Source organism: Coregonus clupeaformis, unplaced genomic scaffold, assembly GCF_020615455.1.
Source record: "Coregonus clupeaformis isolate EN_2021a unplaced genomic scaffold, ASM2061545v1 scaf0009, whole genome shotgun sequence".
Classification (NCBI taxonomy): domain Eukaryota; kingdom Metazoa; phylum Chordata; class Actinopteri; order Salmoniformes; family Salmonidae; genus Coregonus; species Coregonus clupeaformis.
Window position 1 is genome coordinate 898,251 of NW_025533464.1, and position 8,789 is coordinate 907,039.

At 40.4% G+C, this 8,789-nt stretch overlaps 1 long non-coding RNA gene across 1 annotated transcript; it reads right to left on the reverse strand.

The window, feature by feature from the left end:
* Nucleotides 1-3,156: 3,156 nt before the first annotated feature.
* Nucleotides 3,157-6,882, reverse strand: LOC123483019. The gene is made up of 3 exons (XR_006658035.1): nt 6,738-6,882; nt 6,534-6,599; nt 3,157-3,180 (listed from the first exon to the last, which is right to left on the reverse strand). It is a non-coding gene; the product is annotated as an uncharacterized LOC123483019 (long non-coding RNA).
* Between the last annotated feature and the right edge of the window lie 1,907 nt (nt 6,883-8,789).

Below are 8,789 nucleotides of genomic sequence, written 5' to 3' on the forward strand. Positions count from 1 at the left end.
CGAATATTATGACCCCCTTGCTGAGAACCTATTTCCCTGTCACAAAGACCGAGGAATAAGAGGGGAGAACAGGGAGGAGGATGGAGGAGAAAGGCTAATATTACATAGGCTGACTCCATAATTCTCGCTGTTATGATGTATTTTGTGGTGTTGTGGGAACAAGGTTCAATTGGTTAGAGAGGTGACTCTTGGGGCCACAGAGTCTGGATTCTGGTATGTCGGGGGAGCTTGATGGTGTTTATCTTAGAATGATTGATGGATGGGATGTGCTGACTTGGGTACAGGGTGATACCATCAGGAAGGGAGTGTCCACTGATGGTTACCAGATGTGGATGACGAAACGTGTAACATGAAGTATATAAACTGAGGGATTTCCTTTGTTCAGAAGTTCGATGACAGAGGCAGGGTATGTGCCATTTGTTAGACGAACCCGGTACCGTGTCTATTGAATATTTGTATGAACTCTCCATCTAAGTGTTAAATATCTTCTTGCATCATGAATTACTTCATACCCGAGAAACTCATCATAACACTTGCTCATGGATTGTATTGGAGATTTTTCAGTTAATCGCAGTTAACCACTCTCTCTCATTCAAGGATGAGAACACAACAAGCTAAGTATGGTGCAAAAGAAAGAGGCCTAAAGCAGAGCCAGGAAATGACTGTTATTTTTTACATAAAGGTTTGGTTGAGGCAAGAGAAGTCGATTGCTTCCACTATTAAAGAATAAACATGATGGGCGGGGCATTCAAGATGTACAATGGTGGAGTGAACTAAACCGGGAGGGATTAAGGAAAAGGCATGTACTAGAGCAAGAATGAAACTGTATATATACTGAGAACTGAGGGTTGGAGAGTTAGTTGCTCTGCAGACCAGCTCGGCTCTATTGCTTGTGTATTAAAGTTTATCTTGATTCTACAAAAACTCTGGAAGTACTTCATTTTTATTAAGAATAAGGACGATTTTCCACAACAATTGCTTGAATACTGGCTGGATTTTAACCCTCCGATCCCCCAGGCAAGGTCAGTCATGTACAGAATCCTGTAGCCTATCAAGTAAAAACTGAGGTTGAGGAAAACTATAACAGAAACAAAAGCAAGCTGGCCTCAAGTATGTAAGGTTAGGACTTTTCAACTCATGATGAGATATACAAATCTCATTTGTAAGTAATGATCTTGTGCCTATTACATTTCTCAACAGGCCTCACCACTCGTTCCTTTAAGGAAGAAGTTTCTGCTTGGCTTTCTCCAATAAATACACTATAAACGTGTGTGTAAGAAACGGCAGTAGCTTAGTGGTTAAGAGTGCAGTGCCAGTAACCGAAAGGTCGCTGGTTCTAATCCCGAGTCGACTAGGTGAAAAATCTTGAGCAAGGCACTTTAACCTAATTGCTCTGGATAAAGAGCGGTCTCGCTAAATGACTAAAATGTAAAACAGAAAATATGACTGAAGATTCCCCTCTGTTATCTGTTCTTATCCATTCACCTCAAGTGTTGTTTTTTTTAATCGCACTGCTTTGCTTTATCTTGACCAGGTCGCAGTTGTAAATGAGAACTTGTTATCAACTGTAACCTGGTTAAATAAAGGTGAAATAAAATAAAATACAATTCTCAACACATAGGAGGATCCAGAAGCCTTGCACAAGTGAGTGACTGAAATGAAAGGAACATTAAAATAGTACTTTGCTTCCCTCTGGTGGTGTAACTGTGTGTCTCAAATGTGGTCTGCCTGGTGGAGGGGGTAAATAATACTACAATGATCTTCATTGGATGCTGTGTAGTCTGAGAGGATAGGCAACAACAAAACGTATTTTCTGTATTTATATTAGTTCAGTGCCAGAATAATACAGTAAAAATAGGTAAAAAATAATACAGCATCAAACGGACAAAACGAACAGATATTAAAGAAACAGAACTTGGCATTTTCGACCAATTTTTAAGACGTAGTATAAAACCAGTGACCTGTGAAGTACATACATTCCTCAATACCCGAAATATTAGCAGTATCAGTTGAATTTAACTACAAACATAATCTATGGCCACAGATAACTAAAACCCATTGCAAGGAACCACATCAAACAAAGTGACAATGACTTTCAAACATAATTTGTTGTTGGATAGCCATGATACATTTACCCACTTTACCACCAGTGTTTAAAAACACCTGTTACAATTGACACATTTTTGTGTATGGGACAGCAGAATCTCATTAAACAATAAGTTCAGTCTGGTTTCTCCTTTAGCTTTGGTTCTGGCTGCAATAGAAATAGACAATACAAATACTAGAAACAAACTAAATACAATTTTCAATACCATCACTATGATAAATAATAATATGCCATTTAGCAGACACTTTTATCCAAAGCGGCTTACAGTCATGCGTGCATACATTTTTGTGTATGGGTGGTCCCGGGATCGAACCCACTACCTTGGTGTTACAAGCGCCGTGCTCTACCAGCTGAGCTACAGAGGACCACAGTGATTCAATCCCTATGATGCCCTAACAATGTAGGCAAACAATACTATAGAATACTGGGTACCAAACACCAATCACCCTTAGATGTCAAGAGTTACAATAACACATATACATAGTAAATAAGACACACTTCTGACTGTTTCAACCACAGCTAACCGAACCTATTATATAGAGAGAAATGTATTATTTAAAAACATAAAAACATGTAGAAAAGTAAACAGCATAATGTAGCCTAAATATGGCTTCATAGGCACTGTCAGTAGTTGTTTCAATATGCACAATGTCAGGTATGAGGTCAAAGTATTGTCTTTTCCAGTCGCCATCAACTACTGTTTTGTCTGGTGTATCCTGTCAGGACCGACTGATTGGCTTACGAATCACGTCTGTCTCCTGAACACGCTCGTTTCATTCGTTCATGGGAGAGCTATGGTGCCTGGCTGTTGGCTCAACTCTTCTCAATTGGCTGGAGGATGAATAGTGACCCCGAGGAGGGCTTACATTCTGAGAGAGGAACCTGAATGGTGACTTGCATTCTGAGAGGAACCTGGATGGTTACTGTGGGGAGCTTGCATTCTGAGAGGAACTTGGATGGTTACTGTGAGGGGCTTGCATTCGAGAGGAACCTGGATGGTTACTGTGAGGGGGCTTGCATTCTGAGAGGAACCTGGATGGTTACTGTGAGGGGGCTTGCATTCGGAGAGGAACCTAAGAGGCAAACATAAGCAAGCAGGTGAGAAATATTTACATTAGCACTGTAGGAAATAGCCGTCCCCCAGCTACTGGCTTTCCAAGTGGAGATGAAGGATCAGTAAGGTGACTTTTTAGTTCAGAAGTCTATTTATTCATGTACACAGGATCCTGGGAACACTGCCTCAGAATATACTCAGAGCATGGCTAGAACATGTTCCAACCCAGTCAAAACAAGTCACACTTATATAGGTTTCATTTACCTAACAACAAGTTGGTATTGACCTTATCATCGATAAGGCTAATTTCTAGTGAAGTTTTTGTACACTCTGAACAAGTCCATCAATATTTTCCCCAAGCTTTCTCATTTACTTTATGGGTCATTCCATTTGATTGCAGTCACTTTTTGACTGCAACCCTTTGATTTGAACGAAACTTTCCATACATATTTGCCCATGGTAGAAGTGGTCAGAAAGTGGCTTTTTGGACCTGAATGCAAAAACATTCCGGAGACTGATGTGCTCAAAGTTGACCCATTTTGCATATCCCATTAAGGATACGCAAAAACTCTTTAATAAAATTCAACATCAATTATCAAAAAACGTGTAACGCTTTATTCTTTTCCACATATGTTGTATCTTAAACCCTCATTTACATAATCTGAGAAGTATGTGTTGTTCCCACCATCAGTTGAGACACAGCATACTCTTGCCAATACTTTTTGTAAGCTTTTAAATTATATCAAACTCAAACCGTTCACTTTTCCAGTAATGAAGATATGAATGTATGGGTAGGGTATGCAAAATGGGTCAACTTTTTTTTTTTTTTTTTTTTTTTTTTTTTTTTTTTTTTTTGGGGGAATGGATCAGCTTAATATTGCAGATAGATTGTATCTTCTATCAATGTAATTGTCTGCATCACTTCAATCCCCCATGTTTTTTTAATTTTTTTTTTTTTTTTTATATATATATTTTTTATATATATACTCCCCTTTATTACTTTTCAACCCCACCATCCTTTTTCCCTACTTGGAGTAAATTAGTGAACAACAATTCCCGGGCCTCTACTTCCGGTCTATACTTACTATCTACACCTTATGGACACAGTTAATTTTACAATAATTCTATTATATATATATACATATATATATACATATACATACATACATACATACATACATACATATCATTATTATATTTATTTATTTTTTGCTCCTGAACTACTTCTACTCTCAACCTCTCCGATCGTTTTCATGATGTCCATCCGGTTTGCTTCTATATGCCATATCTTTCTAACTGTGCTCTTTCCCAAAAGCTCCCAACATACAGCCTATATAATTATTATGGACACAGTATGCTTTACATTATTAGCTATCTTTTTTTTATTATTTGTTGTTATTTGTTATTAGTCCCATCCTTCAACTCTATTCAATACCTCCCATCTATCTCTTAACACCATCCATATCGGATTTCTATTTGCCATATATATTTCAACCGTACTGTGATGTTTTACAAAAGTTCCGAACCTTTCTATTCTCATTGCTTCTACAGATTGAGAGTTAAAAATAAACAGCTTTGCTAAAAGTATTATTATATTATTGATTGATTGACTATGGCTTTTCAGATCACCCAGTAATGCTATCTGCAAGGTTAGTTCCAGGTAAATATTGCAATCCTTTAGCCATTCCTGGACCAGTGTCCAAAAACAAGCTCACAAATGGACAGAACCAAAACAAATGGTCCAATGATTCGTCTCTTCACAGCAAAATCTGCAGAGCTGGGAAGATTGTATCCCCATATAAATAACATTCTATTGGTAGCAAGGATTTTATATAATAATTTAAATTGAAAGATTCTAATTTTTGAATCCGGTGTCGTTTGGGTCAACTTTGGGCACCACTATCTCCTGAATGTTTTTGACATTCTGGTCCAAAAAGTCGCTTTCTGACATCTTCTACCATGGGCAAATATGTATGGGAAGTTTTGTTCAAATCATGATCAAAAAAGATGATCAAAGATGATCAAACTAAAATGGAATGACCCTTATCAATTACATATGGTAATGAATTCGGAGTCACATCCTGTGAGAGTTCGGGAGAAATACACCTGTCTGCCCACCCTTATTCTGTGTCACCCCTCTCACTTTGACTCCCAACTTTACTTAGGTCATATTGACCCAGGCTCACAGGCCTGTGTACAATAGCATGATACATTTGCATTCACTACTCAGCTCCTATAAATAACATAATAACCTTTCATTTAGATCAGGCTCTCCCTGGATGCGCTTTGGTTTTTGTTGAAGCACTACACAGCGTGATTCAAATAACCAACTCATCATCAAGCTTTGGTTATTTGAATCAGCTGTGTATATGGTATTATTTTTATGTATCATTAAGGCAAATGTAGGGAGAGGTCAAAGGTAAAATAATAATATTAGTAATAAGCATGGATATGTTGTAAAATTAAAAACCTATATGCCTTAAAATGTTTATGGATTGAGAACCAGTTGAAAAGGTTAATACAGAGCAGACACTTTATGTGTTTTTCATGGACTCTCTGCAGCTGGTCTGGGTATGTCTATGACATGTGATGTAGATACAACTCCTCGTGATGGCTGTGTGGAGATTGGAGTAACAATGGACCTAGTGTTATCATTTGTTTTGGTTATGACCCTATGACCTGACACATGGCCACATGCACATAATCTCAAGGGCCAGGGAGGATGTTAAATGATAAATGCCGTAATGTATGTACGTGTATTATTTGTAAAGAAAGGGTCTGCAACCATATAATGAGATTAGGAAAGGTCTACACAATATAATGAGATTAGGGAAGAGGCTTTCTGTGGAAAAGCGCCCATGACCTTTTGGAGTAAACCACATGTGACATTTGGACGTTGAAAGATAAGGGTAAGTGGCACTAAAATAAGTTATAATTTGCCCTAAGGGGAGGGACTGTATATGCTATGTAACATGATTATGCATTTGTGTGACAGTATAAAAAGGAGCACTCCGGTTCAGGACTAACAGTTGTTGCTCCATGGAGCAAGCTGGGCTTTGTTATGCAATAAAGTCTAATTCTTGAATTCACAGGCTTCCGTGTCTTGAGATATTTTGAGTTGATTATCTATTAGTCAAATATTTCCACGACATGTACTGCAAGGGCAAAAACAATAACGTGCACCAGGGGGCCCAGGACCAACTTTGGGAAACCCTGATCTAGATGATTCCAATCAGAACCCAACAAACTGTCTACGTCTGCCATTTTTCCAAAAGGAAAATACATATACAACTTTGTTTGAAATACTGGGAAATCATTGGTGCAATTGTAAAAGTAGCCTACCATGTGAGGCTAGCATAGCCCTCGACTTACCTTCAATTTCATTTGGCCACTTCTTCTGCTCCTCTGACCACTTGTAACCAACTCCAGTTGTTTTTGCTGTAACGAGAAGAATTTGTCAATGACTGAAACCCAATAAAATGTATCTAAATATTGACCTGTAGTGTGTTATTCTGTGTGTTCGTTTTCATGCCAAGATAGCTATACATATTACACAAAAACTGAGGGAATACATACCATATTCGTTTGACAGTGGCTTGTGATTGGTGTCCTTAACAGAGTGTCTGGAGTCTTTTGGAGGTTAACGATGGAGAGACTTCATCCAATGGTTTGCCTGAACAATGCTCTTCTTCATCAAAATGGCAGCAGGCTTATGTATTTCCACGTTTCCTTTTGAAGCTCTTTTCACATGCACCGCTTGGTCCAGGCTTCAGCTCCCCTATATCTTGCCGCTTCTCTTCCCTAACAGGGGGCTGTTCCTTCGTGTTCTGGCAGTTCACAGAAGCATCTTCCTCTTCCTCATCAGAACACTGTGCATCTTCAGGATCCATGTAAGACCTGTTGAACATGACGTCATTTTCATATTCACAGGGCTTGAAGTAGTGCACCTTCCTTGGATTCAAAGCGAAGCTGATGTTCCGCTTGGGTTTTGCCGGTGCATCGACACGTTTTAGAATGGGTTGGATGATCCTGGTCTCCGAGCTGGACCTGGACTGGGCCTGTGGACCTTCTACTTCCTCTGGAGGCCACCCTGATCGTCTGCGAGTCCGGGGGTTGGAGTCGGGACAAAGCTGCTCTCCCAATCAGAGAACACCTGCTGCCTCGCAGGATTTTTGCCCAAAATGGCCATATGGTGGCGATACCTCTTTCCGAATTAGGAAAGCATGACTACCTGGGCTATTACCATTGTGACTGGCAGGCTTGATAAAAGGTTTCGACTTGTGTGCCACTCTTGCAGGTTTGTTCAGCGTTTGTGATTCAGGTGAAGCACTGGGAGATGTCTCTTCTTTGTTCTCTCCCTCATTCCCATCCTTTGAAACCTCTGGAGTCTTCGAAGCTTGGGGAATCCTTGGCAGCTTTGGCTTGGGGGGGGCGGCAGTCGTTCTCCACACTCGCTTTTTTGAAAACCATCCTTTCTCATTACTATTCAACACCTTCGGAATCTTTGTCAACTTCTGTTGGGATGTCAAGTCACTCTCTGCCTTATGTTTTAGTTTCATGGACAAGTCAGGATTCTTAGAAACCTTTACCACTAAACCCCGGGTCTTCCTCTATCCTCCACCATCTTCTGCCTTGGTGGGAACCTTCTCTCTATTCGGCTTGGTGGAGAACCTTTCCCTGACAAGATGTTTGGATAAGGGACAGCTTTTCCAATCTGACTTCTTCAGGAGTTGAATTTTTTGCTTGTGTTTGACGCCATTCCTCTGCCACTCTTTGACAACAGGAGACACTGACTTTGCAGGGGAGCGGTGTCTGCTGGGTTTTGTTCGGGGCTTTAGTTTTTGGCTGTTCCATTTGGCATATTGGGGACTTCCTCAGCATGTTTGGAGGGTGAGCCGTTTGTAGAAGGCTTTTTGGGACGTTTTTATGAAGAGTTTGAGAGAACAGTGGTAGTTGAGGACCCCCTGCACATGGAGGGTTTTCACCCCAGGGCACGGGCGGTGCGTTTCACTGCAGCTGTCCTCTCTCTTTCCACTAACTGGCACTGCAACTCCTTGGAGTCACCAGAGTTCCTGCCTTCAGTTTCAGTTGAATTTCTCCTCTTCTGTGACATCTTGTCCCTAGATTGACTGCCCCCTCACCCACTTCTTTTCAATTAAAGGTCTCCTCTTCTTGTCCCTACTTTGATTGTTCTCGCTCTCTTTCTCAGTTGAATGTCTCCTCTTCAGTGGCTTCATGTCGTCCCTGGATTGACTGCCCTCACACGCTTTCTCAGTTGATGATCCTCTTTCTCGTCTTTGCATCGATTTCTATCACTTTCGGTCGAATGTCTCCTCTTGTGTAACGCATGTGGCTTCTTGTCCGTGTGTTGATTGTCCAAGTCGCCTTCCCCCAGAGTCCTTAGGACCTCTTCTGTCTCCTGATCTGAATTGTTGCTTGTATCTGAAAGGGTAAAAGCAGTGAGCAAGTGTTATGCATCTTGTACCTTGCTGCAATCCTTTCTCTCTCTGACAACTGGAGCATAGGCCACTTTCAAACCCATTGTCAGTTTCAATAATACAAGGACAGTAGCAAGACTTATCTAAGCTGCCACTTACTATATTCTCTAGTTGCTTTGTCTGTGTCTTA